Source organism: Lissotriton vulgaris, unplaced genomic scaffold (assembly GCF_964263255.1).
Source record: "Lissotriton vulgaris unplaced genomic scaffold, aLisVul1.2 SCAFFOLD_2942, whole genome shotgun sequence".
Taxonomy (NCBI): domain Eukaryota; kingdom Metazoa; phylum Chordata; class Amphibia; order Caudata; family Salamandridae; genus Lissotriton; species Lissotriton vulgaris.
The window spans coordinates 108,581-133,343 of record NW_028251710.1 but is presented as its reverse complement, the minus strand read 5'-3'; the positions used below and the strand labels follow the sequence as shown (position 1 = coordinate 133,343).

Below are 24,763 nucleotides of genomic sequence, written 5' to 3'. Positions count from 1 at the left end.
GGCCTGGTTTTACCAAACAATGTAACTGTTGCTTTAGTAAAGGTATAATTCTATTCAGGTCGAAATGGGACTTTTCCACTGGGAACGGAATTACCGCCCAGTTTATGGCTGCGTCTTGAGGAGCTGATTAGAAGTTATACGGTAATGCGAGGTGGAATTTCCACCGACAATTACCAGGACCACTTCCTGAAATCCAGGCCATTTCCTTTCTGCAGATGGAAGCTGGCACTGGCAGTGAGGCTTGTAACTGTGTGTGATACAAACTCCAACACCTGCACAACTTATAGTCTGACTTCACATGTTTCTTTTGATATCTTTTTGAAGCTGTAAAAAGTAAACCAACTGAGCCAGGTGGGGGGGGGGGCACATTTGTCAGTGTTGCAATGGATGAGTTTGGCCTCAGAACCTCTGTGTTACCCAAAGTTTTAAGACACATCAAGGCACAGTGCCAGTTCTAGGACTCTTTGTGGTGCTGAGGGACCTTAAGGGCTCTATCTCATGTCCAGATGGGACCTCTTTCCCTTTGGTGCGTCTGGTTCAGCACCAGAGGTCGCCTTTGCGTAAACACCGACCTGGGTACTCAGTTCATAAGGAGTGATAACCTGTGTCAATCGGTGTCTGAGTGCCATGACACCTCTTCCCACTCCGGAAAATGACAACACCGACTGACTCAATGCCCCAGAACCCAGGGACCTCACTCACTCTGAGCTCAGGGGGGTAGCTTAGTCAGTAAATAGGCTGGGAGTGTAAATCACCAATACGACAAGCAGGGTGCAAGGGAGGGGTTAAAGGGACAGTAGAAAGGGCATGAATGTGGATAACAGGGGAAGGTATTAAGTGAGATAAAACACACTATTTTGTGAAAATAAAAACAAGGTTATTTTAAGACTGTCAAAGCAGCCATGGAGGGAGTGTGAGTGTTTGTTTGTGTTTATGTAAAACCTCCTGGTGAAACACAACAGACACCCCAACATGAAAGCACCTGTGCCCAACTATGTGCCATAAAATATATTAAGGGGTGTAACGCCCTAAACACCCCCTAAAGCTACGCCACTGTCTGAGCTGAGGTCGTACTGCCCCGGACATACCTTAGAGGCGCACTCCCAGCAGCAGGGCAGTGACACCCACTGCGACGTAGATCACTGCATAGCTGGACCTCACACTAGCCACCCCGCTGGACGGGGCTCCGTTGCACAGGTCGGTGGTGCAGCAACTGCTAATGCCAAAAATGTCGATCGTAGAGACTTGGTAATTTGAGCAGTCTGCAATACAGCCCTTGAGGAGCAGGCTTCCCGCTAGAAGACAAAACACAGAGGGGTATTCAGAGACTGCCCATGCTAGGAGCGACCAGACAGACCAGCTACACAGTGCAGGTCCACCCTCCAGAGGAAGGGGGCGCATGGGTCAGGTGGCTCCTGAGGGCCTCCCCCATCCCTGCACATGAGGTGAATCAGGAGCTTAAGGGGAGTTCCAGGCCCCCAAAATGGAGGGCAGACTCAGAGGCAGGTTTTTGTAGGGCGCACAAAAGGAGCTGTCAGAATTACACATATAAACAGGCACCGAGAGAAGGGTGCACATGAGGCTGGGAGCACAAAAGGTGCAGCCAAAATTACACATATAAAGAGGCACAGAGAGAAGGGTGCACATGAGGCTAGGAGCACAAAAGGAGCTGCCAGAATTACACATATAAAGAGGCACCGAGAGAAGGGTGCACATGAGGCTAGGAGCACAAAAGGAGCTGCCAGAATTACACATATAAAGAGGCACCGAGAGAAGGGTGCACATGAGGCAGAGAGCACAAAAGGAGCTGCCAGAATTACACATACTAAGTGGAGCAGAGAGAAGGGGGCACATGAGGTTGAGAGCACAAAAAGAGTTGCCAAAATTACACATATAAAGTGAAACAAATAGAAGTGTGTGAAGGAGAGTAGGATCTGCTTACTATGGTTACCCCCAATTTTTGCTGGTGTTTCACTGTTTTACGACTTAAGTCTGGCTGGGGCCCTGCTATTCAATGACCCCAGCCTAGTTGCTTCCTCTCTACGTTGACTGCATGTTCTTTAGGTACACTCCAGATTCGTTACTGGGTTACAATTGTTTGTCCCTAGTATATGGTTCCATAGGTACTAAGGGCATAGGTTATGTTATGTTATGTGCGATCTCTTCTATAGCGCACGGCTACCCCATAGGGTGTCCCGGCGCTTTGGCAAAGAGACCTGAATCCGAAAAACACCAGACAGCAGCATACAGTGGTCTGAAAGGTCAAGCAGTAAAAAGCCAGGTCTTCAACTCCCTTTTGAAGGAGAGGAGACTGTTGGCTTTCCGGAGGGAGACGGGGAGCTCGTTCCAGTGGCTGGCCGCTAGATAGCGGAAGGACCGTCCACCCATCCGGGCACGTCTGATAGGCAGGACAGCGATCGTGGCCGATGTGGCCGACCGCAGCATCCTCCTGGGCACATAGAAAGCCATTCGCTTCCTGATATAATTAAGGCCCACAGAATGCAGGGCCTTGAACGCCAGAGTAAGAATCTTAAAGACGATTCTTTTCGAGATGGGCAGCCAGTGCAACTTTTGGAGCAAATCAGAGGCTCTAGCTCTACGTGGAAGGCCGAAAATGGCTCTTGCCTCCGAGTTCTGCACTATTTGTAGTCTGGCAAGCAAGTATTTTGGCAATCCCAGATACAAGGCATTGGCGTAGTCGAGTCTCGATCCGACCAACGCCTGAACAATAATTTTTTTATATTGTAGGGATAGCAGCGGGAGAAATTTTCTAAGCATCTTCAAGATGCCAAAGCATTTCCCCGATAACCCAATAATCTGGGATTTAAAAGAGAGGTCGTCATCACATATCACACCAAGATTCTTTCTTAGGAGGAAAACATGTCCTGGGGCCACCACGATTTCCAGCACGGATCAGGAGCACACCCAAAGAAAAGCAACTCAGACTTGTCTGAGTTGTATTTTAGGCTGTGTCGTTGAAACCAAGCAAAGACCGAACTGAGGCAGTCTTTGATTCTGGCGCCATCAAAAGCCTCACCCTTCCTGCAAGTGAACAGGAGCTGGGTGTCATCAGCGTAGGATATGATCTGGGCACCAAAAGCCTCCGCTACCACCGCCAGAGGGGCCATATAGATATTAAAAAGGGTGGGGCTCAGAATAGACCCTTGAGGAACTCCCACCTCTAGCGGCGGCATTTCAGCGGAGAACGGTGGTGCCCAGATCACCTATCGACGGTCCGAAAGAAAGGATTTAAACCAATCCAACACCGTCCCACGAAACCCGATCTCCCGGAGTCTTAAAAGGAGACCGTCATGTGGGACGGTGTCGAAAGCCGCCGACAGATCCAGCATGACTAAAATAGCCTTTCCTCCTAGATCGAGAGTTTCCCTGATAGCTTCGGTGACCTCCAGAAGGGCTGTCTATGTGCAATAATTAGCACGGAAACCGGATTGAGTATCATGGAGGATGTTGTTGGTCTCAATGAAGTTGGAGATCGAGAGCTGCACATGTTTTTCAACAACCTTCGCTAGAGCAGGGAGTAGGGAGATCGGCCTGTAATTAGCATGCACCAGGGGATGTAAAGTAGGCTTTTTGATTAGTGGCAGAATCAATGCGTGTTTCCATGCCGGAGGACCCACTCCCGTGGTCAGGGAGAGATTCAGCAGAGGGTTTAGCAAGATATTGACAGCTGAAACCACTCTACCCAAACATTTCGCCGGGCAAGGATCCAATGGTGAGCCTGACTGAAGCCGGGACAAGAGATCATAGGAGGTGGCACAGGACATTGGAGGGAAGACCGAGAGTATGGGCCCGTTGACTTCGCTCAAAGAGGGAGGGGAAATTGATCTATGTGCTGACACTGTGGGGTCCGATACAGGAAAAGACTTCTGAATCGTCGTAATTTTATGTGCAAAGAAGACTGCAAGTTGCCTAACCCACTCTTCTGTGTGAGAGTGAGAAGGTGAGCAGGCAGAAGGGGAGGCGAACTCCTTAACTATTCTGAAAAGTTCCTTGCTCATGTTATCCGCTTCGTCTATTCTGCGTTCCAGATATTCTTTTTTGCCCTCAGAAATGTGTTTATGATAGATCTTAATAGTATCTCGATATTTTAATTTATCCTCCGGCTCGTATTTTCGCCGCCATACTCTTTCAGCTTTTTTGCACTCTTGGCGCATTTTTCTGAGTAAGAGGGTGAACCAAGGAGCGGAGACATGGCTATGGGCTGATTTGGCTGACTTCGCTGGAGCTAACTCATCAAATCTGGCAGTCAGCCACTTATGAACCACCTCCAAGTTGGATTCCAGATCGTCAGTAAGCTCGCAGGGATGAAGACGAAGGGCACCAGAGGCACCCCAGAGGCCTACCAGGGGCTGAAGCATGTATTATGCCACTCCTGGGAAGCCTTCCACAGCCTGGGTAAGGTGGTGCATGCACCCCTTACTATGATATAGAAGTGTGGCTCAATGGTTAGAGAGGCAGACCCTGATGCAGAAGTCTGGCCCGGGACCAGGGTTCAATTCCCGCCTCGGCGGGTCTTGGACTCAATTTCCTCGGACCTGATAATTCGCGCCTTGGTGCCTATTCTAATCATAAATCCCACTCTGCAACTCTGGGCAATAGCTTGCTTAATCTCTACAACTGCCCCCACAACGCTAGGATGCCTGGCTTCACCTTGGGGTTGCCCAATAGTGGGCACACAGGGAAAGGCCAGGAAGGGTTCCTAAGCGGTATTCGTACAAGCGCCAAGAGGCCTCCGGGTAGTCGTGCGCTATATAAGTACATTTACATTTATATCTACCTTTAATCACTGACACCTATAAACCTTTAAGTCACTTCTATGGCAGGCCTTATCAATCCTGAAGGCAGAGTGCTTGGTTTTGTGTGAGAGGGTACCCATGCATGAGCAGGACCCCTCTGCAGCTTTCGGAATCTATTCTCTGAGGCTGTTCTGTGATGCAGCCATACCATATACTCTTAAGTGCATTATGACCTCAAAGTAAATGCTAACTTTGGAATGGCTGCATGGAAACATGTCGTGTTTGGTGTCAAACACTTTAGAATCCTACTCCCCCCCCCGCCAGTCCTTGCGGCGGAGGTAGAATTCCACCCTTCTAGAGGGAGAGACATGTACACACTGGTCTAACCGGTAATATTTCAAAAGAGCCCTGGCATCACAAAATGGATGCCACAGACACTGGTCTGACCTCCTACTGATGGACAAAACTCCAGCAGGGGAGGCCTGGACAATAGATTTCCTGTCACAGGGAGGAGTAACCACCTCCCAGTCAGGCTTTAGTGTATTGGGGCTGGGTAGGTGCATTCATAGAATGCTTTTCAGACAGTGCTGGGGCACACTTGGTGTTCCTGTGCATACCACAGTTCAAACCGGTTGCAGGGGCACTCAGCCCCTGCTCTGGCGCGAAACTGGAAAAATGGAAAGGGGTGTAGCCACCCCTCTCCCCTGACCCTCCCATAGGTTGGTCCCCAAAGTATGTCCAACCCCTTTTCATAGCATAAGTATGGGACCCCAGTCCTTAGGACTTCAGATTACACCTGGACAAAACTCTGCAACATAAATTCTGGAACTTTGACATTTTACACGACTATAAGATGGAAGAATCTCCCTTGGGGTCAAGGAGTGACTCCCCTGTTCAAACAGGCACAAAAGAAGCATCTTGCCGGTCTGTATTTCCAAGGCTCCCGCTAGATCCCGATGGATTTGCGACTCAGGACATGGACTTCCAGCCTTCTAAGAGGCCGCCACAAGATCCCAGCAAAGCTGAGACCCGCAGCCCTCACGAATGACGTGGGACCGGAACTCCTGGACACTGTGCACATTTGCTAGTGCATCAACTTCCCAAGCTTTTCCGAAGTTGTGCTTTGGGCTACTTGTAGTCCAAGCCCGGAGCACCATTTGCTTTGAATATTGTGGACCTGCATTCCAAAAGTGTTCCGTGGGCCTGCTTCTAGCATTTCTGCTTGAGGCTTCTTCACTACCCCTGGTCTGTCGACTGGTGGGTCCCCACAAAGGTAACTCTTCTGTTTCTAGGGCTTTCCTGGTTGCTCCAGACGTGCCCTGACTCCCCACCAAGTGGTGAGTCCCTCAGAACTTGCCGGTGTGCACAAAAGCCAATCTTTGCTTTCTGCGTGGGTTGCTGTTCTTAAGGCTTGTTAGGTCCAGTCCAGATACCGACTATGCAGCACTTGACATCCTTTGTGGGACAGCTTGAATCCAGCTCTTGGTCATCATCAACGCCTCCTGGTTCTCGTGGCTGAAGAGTCAAGTTTCACACCTGAAATCACCCGAAATCGGTGGGCATCTTCTCATCACCTTCCTGGTCACTGGCAAGTGAACCAGACCCTGTCCCGTCTGCTTTCAGGTTCTTCAGATCTCCGATCCACCATTGGATCCACCCGAACCCTTTCGACTTGGTCACCAGCAGCATTTTGCAGCAGCTCTCCATTAAAATTGATGACGAAACCGGACACGAAAAGACACCTATGCACCCGGCTTCCCTGGGTGAGGTAACTCGAGTTCCCCAGTACTCCTACGGGTGTTGACTCTAGAATTGCCTAGTTCTACAGGGGTTCGTTCCAAGTCCTCTTCTAAGTATCCTTAATCTTTAAAATTCCAACCGTGACTTTCTCCATAGAAGTTAATGGTGATTTGCGGCTGTGTTTAGACACTGCACGAGTCCCCCGTGGGTCCCCTGTATCACTACCTTGGGTGGTTCCTGGTGGCCCCAATGGTTCTAAAGGCTCTAGACCTTGTATCTATGTCAGTTATGGTTCTTATACCACTTTCTTATTATATAAGTTTACTGAATGCACTTTTTCCTCTAGCCTCATAAAGAGACTAGAGGGATGTGTTTAGAATAAATATATATATTTTATATATTTACCTGGTGTGGTTCTCCTTTCATTTGGTTATTCATGAGATTATAGACTGGTAAAACTAGCTTCTTTACATTCCTTCACGACTTAGCCTGAAGGCTTCTCTCCACAGCTACCACTAGGATAGCTTTCTATATAGGTTGTCTTTAAACCTACCATTAATAAGGGTCGTTTGGACTGGTGCAAGTTCCCCACTAGAATAGTGGACAACATATGCCAGGCCAACTTCTCACAGTGTGCACACGGTGCTGAGAGCATAAATAGTGCTTCCAGAATTACACATATAAAGTGGAGCAGATAGAAGGGTGCGCACAAGGCTGAGAGCACAAAAGAGCTGCCAGAAAAATGCATATAAAGTGGAGCAAAGAGAAGGGTGCACATGGGGCTAAGAGCACAAAAGGAGCTGCCAGAATTGTACATATAAAGTGGAGCAGATAGAAGGGTGCACATGGCACTGAGAGCACAAAAAGAACTGCCAGAATTATGCATATATTTTGGAGCAGAGAGAATGGTGCACACGGCACTGATAGCATGAAAAGAACTGCTGGAATTACGCATAAAAAGTGTAGCAGATAGAAGGGTACACACAGCACTGAGAGCATAAAAAGAACTGACAGAATTACGCATATAATGTGAAGTAGAGAGAAGGGTGCTCACAAGGCTAGGATCATAAAAAGAGCTGCTAGAATTACGCATATAATATGGAGACGAGAGAAAGGTGCATATGATGCTAGGATCATATAAAGAACTGCCAGAATTATGCATGTAATGTGGAGCAGAAAGAAGGGTGCACATGAGGCTATGATCATAAAAATAGCTGCCAGAATTACACATATAAAGTGGAGCAGATAGAAGGGTGCACACGGCACTGAGAGCATAAAAAGAACTGCCAGAAATACTCATACATGGTGGAGCAGATAGAAGGGTGCGCACAGAACTGATAGCATAAAAAGTACTGCCAGAATTACGCATATAATGTGGAGTAGAGAGAAGGGTGCCCACGAGGCTGACAGCACAAAAAGAGCTGCCAGAAATACGCATATGAATAGGAGCAGATAGAAGAGTAAACATGAGGCTAGGAGCAGAAAAAGAGCTGGCAGTGGTATGCATATGAAGTGGAACTGAGAGAAGGGTGCACATTGCACTGAGAGCACAAAAAGAGCTGCCAGAATTACACATATAAAGTGGAGCAGATAGAAGGGTGCACATGTCAGAGAGTCAAGTCAGAGAATTTATATAGCGCACTACATACCCAGAGGGTCTCAAGGCGCTTGAGGAGGGGTGGGGAATTACTTGTCAAATATCCACTTTTAAGTTGCTTTCTGAATGCTAGGTGGTTCTGGGTAAGGCGAAGGTAAGTGGGAAGTGAGTTCCAGGTTTTAGCTGCCAGGTAGGAGAAGGATCTACCTCCCATGGTGGTTTTGTTGATGCGAGGTACAGTGGCAAGGGCTTGGTTGGATGATCGTAGTTGGCGGGAGGGGGTGTAGAAGAACAGTCGTGTGTTGAGGCATTCTGGTCCGATTTCGTAGAGTGCTTTGTGTGCGTGGGTTAGGAGCCGGAAAGTGATCCTCTTATTGACGGGAAGCCAGTGGAGGTTTTTCAGGTGACTAGAGATATGTTCTTTACGCGGGATGTCTAATATGGGCCTGGCTGAGGCGTTTTGGATTCGTTGGAGTTTTTTCTCGAGATTGGCGGTAGTACCGGCGTAGAGGGTGTTTCCATAGTCCAGTCGGCTCGTGACCAGAGCGTGGGTGACCGTTTTCCTAGTTTCGGTGGGGATCCAACGAAATGTTTTTTTGAGCATGCGAAGAATGTTGAAGCAGGATGAAGAGACGGCGTTGACTTGTCTGTTCATCGAAAGTGAGGAATCCAGGATGACGCCCAGGTTCAGTGCGTGGTCCGTCGGGATGGGTGCTTTTCCAAGGGCTTCTGGCCACCAAGAGTCGTCCCATGCGGAGGGGGAGGTACCTAAAATGAGGACTTCTGTTTTATCTGAGTTCAGTTTCAGACGGCTGTGTTTCATCCATTCGGCTACTTCTTTCATTCCTTCGTGTAGGTTAGTTTTGGCGGTGCTAGGGTCATTGGTGAGTGATAGTATCAGTTGAGTGTCATCCGCATAGGAGATGATGTTGAGGTTGTGTTGGCGGGCGATGGCCGCGAGGGGGCTCATGTATACGTTGAAAAGGGTGGGGCTGAGTGAAGATCCTTGTGGTACGCCGCAGATGACTTCAGTGGCCACTGACTTGAATGGTGGAAGGCGGACTCTCTGGGTTCTTCCGGTGAGGAACGAGGTGATCCATTCTAGTGCTTTTCCTTGGATTCCGATGTTTCTGAGGCGCTGTAGAAGGGTGCTATGGCAGACTGTGTCGAAGGCTGCGGAGAGGTCGAGGAGGATGAGGGCGACTGTGTCTCCATTGTCCAGTAGAGTTCGAATGTCATCTGTTGCTGCGATGAGGGCGGTCTCAGTGCTGTGTTTTGCTCGGAAGCCGGACTGTGAGGAGTCGAGGGATTTGTTATTATTTATTTTATTTTTATTTTAGGTTTTTATAGAGCGCGTAGTCACCCTCGAGTATCCCAGCGCTGAAACCTCGTACTCCTAAAGGGGGGGGCAAGGGAAACTTCAAGTAGATCAAGGAAAGAGGAGGGTTTTGAGGGACTTCCTAAATCTTAGGAGGTTTGGTTCCGCTCTGAGGTTCGGGGGAAGAGCGTTCCATTTTCTGGCCGTGTTTACCGAGAATCTGCGACCGCCAAAGCGGGTTTTCTTCACCCTAGGGACAACGATAAGGTTTCCCTGTTCCGACCGGAGCGCTCTCGGTGGTCTGTATGGGGTGATCCACGTCCTCAGAATGGGGGGGCCAGCGTTGTGCAGGGTCTTGTGGGCCAGGCAGAGGGCCTTGAATGCAACTCTTTCCCTCACGGGGAGCCAATGAAGTTTTCTCAACGCTGGTTTGGCCGATGTTCTTGATGGGGTGTTTGTGAGCAGGCGGGCTGCGGCATTTTGGGTTTTTTGTAAGATCTGGTAGGTGGCTTCCGGCGCACCGAGGTAAATAGCGTTGCTGTAGTCTAGCCTTGCTAGCACTAGACCTTGAATTAGCAGGAGACGAGACTGGAATGGTAGTAGGGGAAGTACCTTTCTGCATGATCTCAGAAGCCCATAGCAGATGCCGGCAGTTCTCCTAGCCTGAGTCCTAAAGGTGAGATCTGTCTCCAGCCACACTCCTAGACTCTTGACCTCTGTTTTGGGGGAGGGGGGTCACCCATACAGGTGGGCCAGATGTCAGGTGGGAGACTCGAGGTTTTGTGGCCGAGGAGCAGGATCTCTGTTTTTGACCCGTTGAGCTTTAGGTCAGAGTCGCTCATCCATTGGTGGACGGTGGAGAGACAGTCACGCAGGTTGGAGGGTTTAAGCTTGGGGTGTGAGAGGGTCACCACCAGCTGGGTGTCGTCAGCGTAGCTGACGATCGTGACTCCGAATGGGGCGACCAGCTCCTCCAGTGGGGCCTTATACACGTTGAAAAGCGTGGGGCTCAGTGAGGAGCCCTGAGGCACTCCACACCGGAGGGGGATTGGGGGGGAGCGGCTTTCTCCTTCCCAAACTTGGAAGGAGCGTTGGGAGAGGAAAGATGTAAGCCATCTCAGCGCACTGTCTTGTATGCCTGTGTTGTCTAGGCGCTGGGCTAGGACCTGATGGTTGACAGTGTCGAATGCCGCGCTGAGGTCCAGGAGGACCACTGCCACTGATCCTCCTGTGTCAATGATTTCCCTCGCTTTTTCTACGGCCGCCAGGAGGGCGGTGTCTGTCCCCTGACCTGGTCTGAAGCCGGTTTGGGAGTTTTTTAAGAGAAGGTTTGCCTCCAAGAAGTGGGACAGCTGTTTATTTGCAAGCTTCTCCGCAACCTTCCCTATCCAGGGGAGGAGCGAGATGGGTCTATAGTTGGACAAGTCCGTGGGGTCTAGTGATGGCTTCTTCAATAAACCTTTGACCACGGCCTCCTTCCAGCTTTGAGGGACTTCTCCTTGGGTAAACGAGGTGTTAATGAGGGCCGTGAGTCTAGCTGCAATGGTCCGAGCGATGTTTTTTGTGAACCGTACGGGCACTAAGTCGCTGGGAGCGCCACTTTTCGTGGCTGCTAGGGTGGTTGCCACTTCTTCTTCCGTGAATGGTCCGAATGAGGCTAAACGAGGGAGTTCGGAAGAGTCTGTGGGATTTCTTGACGTGAGGGTACAATCCTTGACTGATCCGGGGGTGGCCTGATTGGTGGTGGGTAGGGAGGAAAGGATTTTCTTTATTTTATTATCAAAGAAATTAGCCAGGTTGGCGCATTTCTCCTCGGCTGCTTTGGGGTCCAGGGATATCTGCGGGGGGGCTGGGACATGGAGAAGCTCTTTAAGGATGGAAAAAGTCTCCTTAGCAGAGCACGCGGAGTTCTTTATTCTTTCCTCAAAGAAGGAGCTTTTTGCGCTGTGGAGGGCCTGTTTGTATGCCTTCATGGCTGTTTGGTAGGCGTTTTTGTTCGTCGCCGATTTATTTTTTCTCCAAGTCCGCTCCGTCTTTTTGCACTCCTTCCTGAGGATGTTCAGGGCCGGAGTGTACCAAGGGGCATGGTTAATCCTTTTTACATGCTTGAGGGAGCATGTTAGTGGGACGAGGCTGTCTAGGGGGTTGGTGAGCCAGCTGTTAAACTCTCTATCGGCGGTGTTGGGGTCAGTGGAGAGGGGACCGTCGGATTCCCTCAGCTTCACTTCCCATTCTTCTGGTCTTAGCTTGTTCCAACGTCTGGTTAGAATCTTGGTTTTCTGTTTAGGAACCGTGGCGGGCTGATAGGACCAGTGCATGGGGACCAGAAAGTGGTCGGTCCATGGAAGAGGGGTAGGGTCTTGTGTTTGAAGATTTTTAATGTTAGAGAAAACTGGGTCTAGGAGATGCCCTTTCTCGTGCGTGGGTTTCGAGTTCAGGAGCAGGAGGTCAGCTGACATGAGGTCTGCTTGGAGGTTGGCGGCCATGTTGTCTGCCTTATCTAGAAAGTGTAGGTTCAAGTCCCCTAGAAGGAGGAAGTTGGGCGTTTCTAATGTTTTTAAAAGGATGTGGTCCATCAGCGTGCTTGGGAAATCACATGTCGCGCCTGGTGGTCGGTATACCAGCAGACCCGATAGTGAAGTGGTGGGGGAGATCTGGAGGGTGAAGTTACAGTTTTCACAGTCCTTGACCGTGCCCTCGTTGATCCTGCAGCTGAAATTGCTTTTATAGAGAATGGCGAGCCCGCCACCTCTTCCAACTGGTCTATCAAGGCAGCAGACTTGATAGCCGGGGGGGGTTGCATTGACCAGGTCCGAGCCGTTGCTGGAGGTCAGCCAGGTTTCGGTCAAAAATAGGGCATCTAACGAGAGGGTTTGAGTGAGGAGGTTGATCTCGTGCGAGTGTTTTGCTAGCGACCTGCAGTTCAGAAGGCCCAGTCGAAGCATATGGCAAGGTTCCGTAGCTTTGTGGGTGTCGCAAAGGGGACATCCTGTGAACGGGGTGTCATCCTTGAGAATGAAGTCGCACTGAGGGTTTTTCTTAGTGTTCCAAAGACGGAGGGTATCCGGGGAGTAGGATAGGTGGGGCTGTGATTTGGGCATAGTGTCTGGTCCTAGGGCCGGCTGGGCCCGGACGGGCCCAGACGGGCCTGCCTTTGGCGCGCCTTTGGCGCGCTGACGGCGCGCCCGCTGCGCCCGTCCGCTGCGCGTCCGGTGATTGCACATTTTTTATGGGCGGAGAAGGTGCGGGTGGGCGTGGCCTCGGGGTAGGCGTGGCCTGTCTACCTCGCCGTCAATGGCGGCACAATTGTTTGTATGCCGGTTCCTACGTTGCAGCGAAAGGGTCGCTGTTCGGCGCTTCTATCGCCTGTTTTCCGTGATGGCAGGGGGTGAGTGAAGTTTTAAAAATGCAAAGAATGCGCAAGGTGAAAGTACAAAAATACAATTTTTAAAAACAAGAGGTCTCCCGGCTTCCGCCTCAGGAGAATTACAAGGTCTGATTTGGTAGCGCTGAAGGCAGCGTATTTATACTGTGGAGGGCGGGTGGGAGTGGCCTTGGGGTAGGCGTGGCCTGTCTACCTCGCCGTCAAATGGCGGCACAATTGTTTGTATGCCGGTTCCTACGGTTGTTGGCTTCGAGGAAGGCGGCGAGCTGGTTGTTGACAGCTTTCTCGATGACTTTGGCCGGGAATGGAAGGAGCGAGATGGGGCGGTAATTTTTGAGTTCGGTGGGGTCAGCTGTGGGGTTTTTCAGAAGGGCGCTGAGTTCAGCGTGTTTCCAGCTTTCCGGGAAGGTGGCGGAGTTGAAGGAGCAGTTGATGACGTCTCGGAGGTGCGGTGCTATAATGGAGTCTGCTTTGTTGAAGATGTGGTGAGGGCATGGGTCTGTGGGGGATCCTGAGTGGATGGAGTTCATCAGGCGGATGGTGTCCTCAGTGGAGATTGGGTTCCAGTCATTAAGGATGTTCGAGGGGGGTGAAGGTCCAGCAGATGGTTGGGTGGGTTGGTCTCCGGGTTGGTTGTCGAAGCTGTTGTGGATGTCTGCAATTTTGTTGTGGAAGAATGAAGCTAGGGAGTCGCAGAGGGCTTGAGAGGGGGTGATGTCGTTAGAGTTGGCCGAGGGATTGGTAAATTCCTTGACGATGTTGAAAAGTTCCTCGCTGTTGTGGGCGTTGTTATCTAGTCGGTCCTTGAAGGCGGTTTTCTTGGCCTTTCGGATCAGTTGGTGGTGGATGCGGGTGGCGTTTTTGAAGGCGTCCTTGGTGTTGGTGGATGGGTCTTTTTTCCAGGCCTTCTCAAGGGAGCGGCAGAGTTTCTTGGATTTCTTAAGATCATCGTTGAACCAGGAGGCCTTCTTGCTGCCAAGTTTGCTTTGTCGTTTTTTCAGTGGTGCTAGGATGTCGGCGCTGTTGGATAACCATAGGGTGAGGTTGGTGGCGGCTTGGTCGGGGTTTGAGGAGTAGGCTGGGGGGTTTGGAAGAAGCGATGAGGAGATCTGGTCGATGGTGATTTTGTTCCAGTTTCTTTGCAGAGTTGGTTGTGGGTGGTTGTTGGGTTTGGGCTTGTTGTAGGTAAAGTGAACGCAGCTGTGGTCAGTCCAGAGGAGATCCGTAGTGTGGCTGAAGGAGACATGATTGCTGGAGGAGAAGATCGGGACGAGAGTGTGGCCTGCGATGTGGGTGGGGGAAGTGACCAGTTGTTTAAGTCCGAGGTTGGCGAGGTTGTCCGAAAGGGTGGTGGAGTTGCGGTCGTTGTGCTTTTCAAGGTGAAAGTTGAGGTCTCCCAGAAGGATGTAATCTTTGGAGGGGAGCGCGTGTGGAGTGATGAAGTCCGTGATGCCCTCGCTAAATTGTGCGCGGGGTCCTGGTGGCCTGTAAAGGAGAGTGCCTCTGAGTGTGGTCTTGGGGTCGATGTGGATCTGGAAGTGAAGGTGTTCAGAGTTGGCGAGATTGACGTCAGAGCTGGTTGAGATGTGGATGGATTTCTTATGGACGATAGCGATTCCTCCTCCTGTGTGGCCGGTACGGTCCTTGCGTATGATCTTATAATCTTCTGGGATGGCTATGGTGATGTCTGGGGCGGAAGAGGCGTTCATCCATGTTTCTGTTAGGAAGGCGACGTCCGGAGAGATGGTGTCTAGTAGATTCCATAGGTCAATGGCGTGTCTGTGGACCGATCGGGTGTTGATCAGGATGCATTGTAGGTGGTTGGGGTCAGGGATCTGTGGTGTGGTCGTAGCGGAGTTGTTGACGGTGCAGATGAATTTGCAGGAGTAGCATGAGAAAGGTCCATGGGTGTGTCCAGGAGCGGCTTGGACGCAGTTGGGGGAACGGCCGGGGTTAAGGGCTAGGAGGGTGGTGGCATCGTAGGTAATGCGGGAGGGCTGGGCAATGCGAGGGCCAGGGGGTCTGGCGCTGGGCGCGGTCCAGGCGCGGACGGGCGTAGACGGGCTTACCTTTGGCGCACCTTCGGCGTGGCCGTAGCGCGTGGACCCATCTGACTAACATAGGTGGTGGAGGGGGCGGAGCGTGGGAGGGTCCGCTGGGAGGCGGGGACGTGGAGGCGGGCCAGGGGAGAAGCACAACAACAAGCTGGTGGGGTGGCTAGAAAGTGAAACCGGAAGGGCGCAATGCGAAGCCTGGTAATGTCGAATGCACAGAAGTACCAGCGTGCTCACACAGGGAATCCCGGTGAGAGCGCTTACAATTTACAAACAAGCTGTCTAAAATGAATGCACTTAAAGGTTAAAAAGCGCTGCCAAAACTACATGAACATACAAGTTAAAAAGCGCTGCCTCTAAATAATGCACAGAACGAATTGAACAGGTCAGATCAACGATACCAGACTCTGCAGGCGAGTCACAGGCAAAACCAGATTCAGCTGTGGGCTGTGGACGCTGCACTGGGCTGGGAGCAGGAAGCGAGGGGAGCGGCCGTTCCGGACGATGTCCAGGCGGTCACAATCAGTCCTGGGAGGAGGTGAGCTCTCTATCCGTGGGTGGGAGGGTCCGCTGGGAGGCGGGGACGTGGAGGCGGGCCAGGGGAGAAGCACAACAACAAGATGGTGGGGTGGCTAGAAAGTGAAACCGGGAGGGCGCAATGCGAAGCCTGGTAATGTCGAATGCACAGAAGTACCAGCGTGCTCACACAGGGAATCCCGGTGAGAGCGCTTACAATTTACAAACAAGCTGTCTAAAATGAATGCACTTAAAGGTTAAAAAGCGCTGCAGAGAGAAGGGTGCACTAGCTTCTTTACATTCCTTCACGACTTAGCCTGAAGGCTTCTCTCCACAGCTACCACTAGGATAGCTTTCTATATAGGTTGTCTTTAAACCTACCATTAATAAGGGTCGTTTGGACTGGTGCAAGTTCCCCACTAGAATAGTGGACAACATATGCCAGGCCAACTTCTCACAGTGTGCACACGGTGCTGAGAGCATAAATAGTGCTGCCAGAATTACACATATAAAGTGGAGCAGATAGAAGGGTGCACATGAGGCTGAGAGCACAAAAAGAGCTGCCAGAATTACACATATAAAGTGGAGCAGATAGAAGGGTGCACATGAGGCTGAGAGCACAAAAAGAGCTGCCAGAATTACACATATAAAGTGGAGCAGATAGAAGGGTGCACATGGCACTGAGATCATAAAAAGAACTTCCAGAATTACCCATATAATGTGTAGCAGAGAGAAGGGTGCACATGAGGCTGAGAGCACAAAAATAGCTGCCAGAATTACACATATAAAGTGGAGCAGATAGAAGGGTGCACATGGCACTGAGAACATGAAAAGAACTTCCAGAATTACCCATATAATGTGTAGCAGAGAGGAGGGTGCACACGGCACTGAGATCATAAAAAGAACTGCCAGAATTATGCATACAGAGTGGAGCGGATAGAAGGGTGCACACAAGGCTGAGAGCACAAAAAGAGCTGCCAGAACTACGCATATAAAGTGGGGCAGATAGAAGGGTGCATGCGAGGTTGAGAGCATAAAAAGAGCTCGCAGAATTACACATATAAAGTGGAGCAGATAGAAGGGTGCACATGGCACTGAGATCATGAAAATAACTTCCAGAATTACCCATATAATGTGTAGCAGAGAGAAGGGTGCACACGGCACTGAGATCATAAAAAGAACTGCCAGAATTATGCATACAGAGTGGAGTGGAAAGAAGGGTGCACACAGACCTGAGAGCATAAAAATACACATATAATGTGGAGTAGAGAGAAGGGTGCACATGAGGCTGAGAGCACAAAAAGAGCTGCCAGAATTACACATATAAAGTGGAGCAGATAGAAGGGTGCACATGAGGCTGAGAGCACAAAAAGAGCTGCCAGAATTACACATATAAAGTGGAGCAAAGAGAAGGGTGCACATGAGGCTGAGAGCACAAAAAGAGCTGCCAGAATTACACATATAAAGTGGAGCAGATAGAAGGGTGCACATGGCACTGAGATCATAAAAAGAACTTCCAGAATTACCCATATAATGTGTAGCAGAGAGAAGGGTGCACATGAGGCTGAGAGCACAAAAATAGCTGCCAGAATTACACATATAAAGTGGAACTGAGAGAAGGGTGCACATGGCACTGAGAACATGAAAAGAACTTCCAGAATTACCCATATAATGTGTAGCAGAGAGGAGGGTGCACACGGCACTGAGATCATAAAAAGAACTGCCAGAATTATGCATACAGAGTGGAGCGGATAGAAGGGTTCACACAGACCTGAGAGCATAAAAATTACACATATAATGTGGAGTAGAGAGAAGGGTGCACATGAGGCTAGGATCAAAAAAAGAGCTGCCAGAGTTATACATATAACGTGGAGCAGAGAGAAGGGTGCACATGAGGCTAGGATCATAAAAAGGGCTGCCAAAATTCCACATATAATGTGGAGCAGATAGAAGGGTGCACATAAGGCTGAGAGCACAAAAAGAGCAGGCAGAATTACGCATATAAAGTGGGTCAGATAGAAGGGTGCATGCGAGGTTGAGAGCATAAAAAGAGCTCGCAGAATTACACATGTAAAGTGGAGCAGATAGAAGGGTGCACATGGCACTGAGATCATGAAAAGAACTTCCAGAATTACCCATATAATGTGTAGCAGAGAGAAGGGTGCACATGGCACTGAGATCATAAAAAGAACTGCCAGAATTATGCATACAGAGTGGAGCGGATAGAAGGGTGCACACAGACCTGAGAGCATAAAAATACACATATAATGTGGAGTAGAGAGAAGGGTGCACATGAGGCTAGGATCAAAAAAAGAGCTGCCAGAGTTATACATATAACGTGGAGCAGAGAGAAGGGTGCACATGAGGCTAGGATCATAAAAAGGGCTGCCAAAATTCCACATATAATGTGGAGCAGATAGAAGGGTGCACACAAGGCTGAGAGCACAAAAAGAGCTGCCAGAATTACGCATATAAAGTGGGGCAGATAGAAGGGTGCATGCGAGGTTGAGAGCACAAAAAGAGCTCGCAGAATTACACATATAAATAGGAGCAGATAGTAGGCTACACATGAGGCAAGGAGCAGAAAAAGAGCTGGCAATGTTATGCATATGAAGTGGAACAGACAGAAGGGTGCACATGAGGCTAGAAACATAAAAAGAGCCGTCAGAATTACATCTATATTATGGAGCAAGAAGAAGGGTGCCACGAGGGGGCAAGTAGAAGGGCGCACAAGGGGCCGAAAGTTCCAAAGCGCAGTCACTCATTTGAAGAAATTTTGTGGAGGGTTTATTGGAGTGCACACGAATCAAGGAGCGCCTGAAGAGACGCCCCAACCAGGACGTTTCTTCATGAGAGGAGATTGGCAACCCCCTGTCGAGGGCACATGGCTCTTTCTCAGTTCCTCACAGGTAATGAGGGTGACTATAAACTGGTCAGGCACCTCACCCAACACCTCTACAGGGGAAGGCTTTGCAACTTGAGTTAGGGTGGGAGCGTGATGTGGACGCTGGCCAAGGACAGTCAGGTGGCCACAGCATCCTATCCACAGGCGACCGCGGAGGGAGAGGGCGGGCACTTGGTACGCAAGCTCACAGGGTCATGCTGCAAACAACAACACATTATGTACCCAGAACCATACATTTGTCAATGTCCTTACTCAATATGGTTGACCCGTTGAATTTGAAACATTTGTCTTGTCCATCTGGGCAGGTAATCGGAGAGTTGCAATCCGCTTTGTTGGTAGAAACACAGCTGTGGCACCTCAGCGAATGTGCTGCAAAAATCAGAAAATAGCGAATAATGCGGAGAGCCCCCAATGAGACAGTGTTTTTTTGTGAAAAAGGCTGCTTTACTCGGATGCAAGCTGAGCTCACAAACTCTGTCAGCTTTTAATTTAAGCACGCGCTGTAAAAGCCTCTGCTGTTTACTGACAGGTACCAGTACCCCATCTCACTTCTTCTAAGCATTACCTACCCCTTACCACTCAAAGACCGCTCCCCCACCTGCAAACATCAACATTACACAACATATCTATCTCAGATCCTTGTACCCCTACTGCCTTCTCCCGAATCCTTTCTGATGGATGGTTCAGTCTGCTTGCATTAGGCTCAAGTGCCTTGTCTTTCACTCTTTCATCACAGACCCAGGCTGCCTCTGCTATCAGTCTTTAATCTTGCTCTTTTCCCCTGATTTTATTGCTCCCACAGCTTGAACCAGAGCTCTCTCCTTCCACCTCAAGAACAAGCATTATAAATGCAATAGGTCTTGCCTTTCATTAAGTTGAAGCCATTTGCTTTGCTACATAATACCATTAGCAAAGCAAATGACTTTAACTTAATCAAAGGCGAGACCTATTGCATTTTCAATGCTTGTTTTCTCTTGCTCTCAGCTGTATTCAGTTTTATGGGGCATGTGATCAGTTGGTCCTGCTGACAGGCTGGATGGGCAGGTCTGCGACGAGTAAAAGCGGGATAATCCTAATAGGCAAACACAACTCGTCAGCACAAAAAGGCTCAGTCTCGAACTGCGGGGGGACTGTGAACAGTTTGTAACCCCATTCATGCATGTATACCACTGTATCGTAAAAAACAATTTGAAAAAAGTGAAAATCAAAGATTTAGAAAAATAGGAAGCTCAAAACGCTGCAGGAATCCTGTACCTTCACAACAAACACGTACTGCTGCTGTTTACCTAACAACAATAAGGTATTACAATAAGGTATTACGGAAACAGCATTATTATATTGCCATTAGTTGTCTCAGTATTTATAGTGAATACATTGTGAGCTAAATCCCCTCTAGGCACCGATTAGAGAAATTTAGAGAAAAGCCAGATAGCGTTTGGTAGGGATCAGCAAAGGAAGAGAGCAGCTCTCCAGGGCACTTGGTTCCACATTATTGAACAAGGAAATGGGGATCTGGACTACGCCAGGATTGTGCAGCCGTAAGGTGGCTGCGGAAGTGTCTTTGAGATCTTGAAAATTAGATGCAAGATAGAATTGAAACACACTGGCACTGTGAGACAAGCACTGCCATTCAGGAAATCACATATGATTATTCTTAACTCCAGAAGTTGCTACGTGCAGGTAACTGAAATTGTGCCAGAGTTCGCAGCCAACCGTCACGGGGTGTGCCGGAAAGTCGGGGGTGGGATTGTAGAAAATGATATATCTTCAGTGATGTACTGTAGATGGGTGAGTGTGAAAGGTGAGAACGTCTTGCTGAATCCCATCGTAGTCAGTGGTTTGTGAGCTGCTAAAAGCGCCGAGACACCCCTTTGCTGGGGCAGCTGAGCGCTATATAAGTTATTTTAACAAAACATAACATAACAGTATCATCAGAGTTTCATCTTTTGATATTAGAGAGATTACATCTTGGCGGTTGAGGTCTAAGTCTATGCGGCCACAGAAGGCATCCACTCCCTAGACTTGAAAATCAAAGGATCCAGATGAAAGGCTCACCGATCACTATCAAAAATCTAGGCTTTTAGTTTTGTTTTTTTATTGCGACATTTAAGATTGTCCAAAGGTTACTAGGCATTGAATTCCAGAGTTTGCTGGCCAAACACCAGAAAGAACGACCGCCCAGGTGCGCCTTTTGATAGAATGAATCAATAGAAGGAGCCGGGATGCAGAGCGCAAGCACAGCGGCATGGTGAATAAAACTGTAATTTAAACGGAAGAAAGTGAGGTCCTTTCTTGCTGATGGCATTGCGCACTAAGCAGAACGTCTTAAACAGTTTTTGGGGTCGAGCCTGGGCAGTGCATACGCTGCTCTGACAGACATACTGTAATCAGGTAGTGACTTGAAGCTCCCCCCAGTGCCCGCCCATATTTTTCATTGGCTAGTGTCATTGTCCACAGTTAACTGTTGCTTTTATTGATCAATAGGCTTAGTAGTCCCTACTTAGTACCACCTTGTCTCCTTTTGAAACCTCCCATGGTGACACGCCCTGTTACGTGTGTTGTTACTCGGTTGGCTTTAATTACAACCTCCGAACACCATTTTCTCAAAAAGCTTTGTCCTGCCTGGTGTTGCAGGCAGATCCTGCTCTCCAGCGTTTTTTTATATTATTTTTCACAGCACAAACGCATTTGCAATGCAACGGGTCTCGCATTTGCAATGCAACGGGTCTCGCATTTGCAATGCAACGGGTCTCGCATTTGCAATGCAACGGGTCTCGCATTTGCAATGCAACGGGTCTCGCATTTGCAATGCAACGGATCTCGCATTTGCAAAGCAATGGGTTTCGCATTTGTAAAGCAACGGGTCTCACATTTGCAATGCAACAGGTCTCACATTTATAATGCAACGTGTCTCGCATTTGAAATGCAACAGGTCTCGCATTTGCGAGAGTTTAAGCTATTGGCATTGTAAATGACAATGCCTTTCATGTATCTGATTTACAAACAACACATAAATAAAAGGTGCTGTCATTTAGAATGCCAATAGGTTAAACTCTAGCTAATGCCAGACCTATTGCATTGTAGATAACAGCTCTCTTCTGAAAAGGGTCAACTTTTCTCTCAAGAGAGAGCATCCTGCTAGGGGATCTTAACTAAGTCAAGGTTTGCCTATAGCTGTGGTCGACACTACATTGATTCATACCCTCGCAAGGGGGGGTCTGAAAGTAGCATTTTAACAATAGCCCTAGAAAACCAGTAATATCCACTTATTTTTTGATGACGGTGCTCATGGCATACCTCTGAGCTCCGCTTGGAGCGCGGACCGAATCAGGACAGCGTTACGTTCGTTTGCATGCGGAGCTCAGAGGTATGCTTTGAGCGCCGGCATCGATCTAACTGAAGATCACAGAAAGGCATCATTAAAAGGCTAACTACATTACACCGACATCGTGTCATTGCACATAGTTCAATGAGATTGTTCAGCGTCGAGGCTGCAAATACAGACTTGAGTTTTGCGAGCTTTCTGGTCCTGATTAGAAATCCCCACTGATTAGGAGTTCGAAACGCGTAGACCCGTTTTTTGTCCAAGCCATAAGAATCTAAAATAGAAATTTTCCTTGCATTGGGAAAAAGTTTACAAATTGAGGCTTAATCAATTGCTAGGGCTTTGTTAATTTCTTTGATATGAAATTAGAAATGTACTGTAAATAAATAGCTTTGTGCTGTTGATGAGAGAAAGTTGTGTATGAATGTCTGACAATGATGAATGATGGTGTGCATGTAATGTTTTACATTATGTAAATGGTCTTTCTTACTGTATGATTTTTTCTTAATGTATGTCCTTTTTGTTGATTAGCTGTAATATAAGATGTAAAAATGTCTAATTGAAAAAAAGCAAATGTTTTTGATAAATGAGACAAAATAAAATGTGTAATTCAGACTAAAGGATAAGTCTTTAACCCATGTTGTGATAAATTCCAAGATTATGGTTGTGAGGAAGAGTCTGCACTTACCCGGAACATGCAGATGCGCCCATGGGGACTACAACGCCCATGTTCATCTCCCGTGTTTCCACAGGAGGATGTCGGTCATCGGTTTGACCCGGAAGTCCAACCCCCATACCCCAGAAGGGAGAAAGCCGAGCCAATAAAAAGTGCGCTGGGTGAGGAAGCTAGGGAGAGAGAGGACGCGGAAGAAGGACAAGGTCGCAAGACGGTGCAGAACAGAGAAGACGCGGGACCCGGGAGTGAAGACGCGGGACCCGGTGGTGAAGACGCGGGACCCGGTGTTGAAGACGCGGGACCTGACTTGGAGAATTCCGAAAACCCGGACGACAGAGAGGAAAGCTGGTCGGAGGACTGGTGGTGTCCGGAGGAGGCTGGAAGGCGGCCGTAACTCGGAGGAGAGTTACGGCGGGGTCGGTGAGTGTAACCGACTCGGGGTCACAGAGGGAGGGGGCGGTAGAAGATAACGGGAGGGTAGAGCACAACGGGGTATCACTGACTTTGTGTAAAATACTGTCTAATGCATTAAGGCAGACTAGAATACATGGGCAGATACACAGGGTTCTCTACCTTAGGCACTTAAACTCCCCATCCCCACGTTCACGCTTCAAGAGTCCCTTCTACCTAGGCACTTAAAGTTACCGTCCCCACGTTCCTGTGTCAAGATAGGAAAAACTCAGTACCATCTTGTAACTGTGTTTTAATCCCTGCAAAGTCACAACGGTGTGGTGAAGGGAAAAGAAACCCCATATGTGTAAAAGAGCTCCATTCTGGCGGTACCCCTATATTGTTTGTTTCTATCCTTCTATGAGCCTCCGGAAAAACCAACCCGGTCCAGAAGAGCCAGAGGGCAAGAAAACAATTTAGCAAGCCTCAAGTTCATCTGGCTCATCCCGGGAATCGTCAGAGGAAGAAGAAATTCAACATTCCCAACCCTTTCCACTTCCCATTACTATCAATAAATCCATTTCTAAACCCTTATTGCAGCCTCCACGCCTGTTTATCAAACCGACAATCCCACAAGTGGTGTCAGAAGTGGGATTGAAAGGCGAAATGGAGGCTGCCCTCGCAAGAATGGCCGAAAATCAGGAGCACCTCAGCAAAGTCATGGAGCGTTTCCTGACCGTTGTTGAGGAGGACCGAGGCAAGTTTCAACAGGCTATAGCTGGACAGGGACAAACTCATGAAGCTGCCATGGGCAAACTTACAGAAGCCCTAGGTCAACAACGGGGACCTACCACCCTACCATCGGTGGTATTGCAATGTTACGTGGCCGGAGAAGACCCAGACTTTTTCTTTAGTAACTTTGAGCGAATGGCAAATGCAGCCTCATGGCCCGCTGAAAAATGGGGACAATACTTAGGTCCTTTATTGTCTGGCGATTTACAAGCAGCCTACCAGGCAGCCACCTTACAAGGGGCTGTTCCTTACGCGGATATAAAAAATGTATCCTGGAAAGACTAGGAGCAGATGATGAGACTTATAGATTGAAATTAAGACAAATGAATGAAGGCCCACAAGAAACTCCTCACGCCTTATATTTTGGAGTAAAGGACATGGCGGATCGTTGGTTTAAACCGGCTACCACTGACAAGGATGGGATCATGGCGAAAATATATTTAGAACAGTACTTAACGTCCCTACATCCTCCTATATAACGGTGGGTTAGACAACAAGCCAACCTTACCCTGGAAACAGCCGTGGAGATAGCCAGTGCTTATAATAGAGCGCAAGACTTTCAAAAAGGCAGGGGAGAAGTCACGGGGAAAACTGGTGGACATCTTCAAAATTGGCCTCCCCGACCCCCAGTTGCTAAAAAAACCAGAACCTCCTACACTTGTTCCCAGTACTCCATTGCCCAGTCGCACATTTGTGCGACCACCTGTAACAGGACCCCAATGTTTTTGGGGTCCTGTTGGGGTCCTGTTGTCAGTGTGGAGGAATGGGGCGCATAACAAGGTTTTGTCCCCAAAAAGAAGAACCTATGGAGATAGGTATGGTTCGTAATTACTTCTGTTCAACCCAAGAAGACAAAAGACTGCCCCTATATAAGTGCACCGTTTCCATGAATGGACAACCTGTCACTGCTCTAGCGGATACCGGATGCTTACACAGCGTAGTTAGACCCCAATATCTTGGTAATAACATTGGTCCTATAGAAGGTATGGTGGCCATCAAATGTGTGCATGGCGACATCAAACCATATCCAACTGCTCGGGTGCTGGTACAGCACCCCAAAGACTCGGGGACCTCCCTGATGGTGGGGCTAATACCTCGGTTACCCGAACAAGCCATCCTAGGAAATGATTATGCCAAATTACCTCAGCTATTACAGGAGACTACTCTATCTGCTGAAGAATGGCTAGCCTCCGCACATTTCTATACAGAGCCTGAAAAAGCATGGCCAGCACCTAAAATACGGAAAAGTCGCAGTCAGAGGATGGCCGAAAAGGGTAGAGAGCCTCTGGTGGTGTTTATAATTACTGT

At 48.9% G+C, this 24,763-nt stretch overlaps 1 long non-coding RNA gene across 1 annotated transcript in view; it reads right to left on the bottom strand.

Annotated features, from left to right (window-relative positions):
- Window positions 1-1,183: 1,183 nt before the first annotated feature.
- Window positions 1,184-24,763, bottom strand: part of LOC147662803 (uncharacterized) — a 37,073-nt gene continuing 13,493 nt past the window's right edge. The window contains exons 2-3 of the long non-coding RNA XR_015305484.1: window positions 18,525-18,641; window positions 1,184-1,295 (exon numbers count right to left, since the gene is read on the bottom strand). This is a non-coding gene — a long non-coding RNA (uncharacterized LOC147662803). The remainder of the gene's footprint in view (window positions 1,296-18,524; window positions 18,642-24,763) is intronic.